The sequence below is a fragment of the Trichechus manatus genome, unplaced genomic scaffold (assembly GCF_000243295.1).
Source record: "Trichechus manatus latirostris isolate Lorelei unplaced genomic scaffold, TriManLat1.0 scaffold00369, whole genome shotgun sequence".
Taxonomy (NCBI): Eukaryota; Metazoa; Chordata; class Mammalia; order Sirenia; family Trichechidae; genus Trichechus; species Trichechus manatus.
In genome coordinates, this window is record NW_004444305.1 from 423,649 (window position 1) to 424,907 (window position 1,259).

Genomic DNA, 1,259 nt, shown 5'->3' on the forward strand with positions numbered 1-1,259 from the left:
AGTAAGAGAACGCAAGTAGAGAGAGATGAGAAACTGGGAAATGAAAAAAGACAAAAAGAGAAAAAGAGAGAGAAAATAAAACAAATAAACAAAACAAAACAAGAAAAAAGAAATGCGCTCAGGGATCTCACTGTGTGCCTGCACAGAGTAAGGGATTAGCTCCCAATCAGCGCAGTACTGCCTGGCTAGAGGGGTCTCCCAAGCCAAAAAAAGAAAAAGAAACAAACAAATGAAGAAATCAAAACAGACTAAATCAGAACGAATGAACAATGAAAAAGCCCAGAAATCCCACCAGCATGGCTGTGCAGGACGAGAAGCAGTTTCACAGTTGAGTGGTGTTTTACAGCTTTTCAGGGAGGGGCAAAGATGGCACACAGAGCTAGGTATTTGAGGAAAGGAGGGGGAAGTGGTGAGAGGTAAGGAAGAAATGAAAAGAAGCAGAAAATAGCAACACCAGCAGCCAACAAATGGCACTCAGGGAGCCATCCAGTGTGGACGGGTAGAATTCAAGTGGCACCAGAATGAAGCCGGTGCTTTCCAGCCAGGAGACTGTGGCCACAGGAAGCAGAGGAGGCTGAGTGGGGGTGAAAAAAGGTGGAGGGTGGGAAAGCTTATATAGCTGGTTACCGGTTGTTCTGTCTCCTGCTGGAAGCTCTGTGAAGCTGCTTTCTTGTACTCCCTGTTTGTCAATCTCCAACAGGAGTCCAAGATGTTGGATCTGTGCTGGGTTAGCTCAGAGGGGACCTCTGCATGTATCTCTTCTTGTTCTCTGTTCTCTCTCAGTTTCTTATTCCATTCAGTGCTTTGCTGAGTTCTTTATCTCTTCATCTGATGCTTAGGGTTTCAGGATTGACATTCGTCTCTGTTTGACTTAGTTTTTCAGATCTTTGCTGTGGAGGGACAGTTTGGTGCTTCTGTCTATAGTGCCATGTTGCCCAGAAGTCAGACAGAATTCTTGAGAGAATCAAAATTACGAAGGAAATTTCTTAGAAGAGCTAGACCAAAATTGTAATAAATATTAAGGAATTAATCTAAGAGCAAGGTATTTGCAGGTACAATGAGTATTATCATTTTAACACTGATTCCCGGAACAATAATTTGCTGTACAATTCCACTGCTCCATTTACAGGGATTTGTTTTAGAATTATTGGCAGTTGCAAACTAATACTGATCTAAATCTAGGAATAAGGAAGCTCAGTGTGGAGCCTTAGGTATCATACAAAATAAAATGACCCAAAGGACAATTGGAAGCATACTGT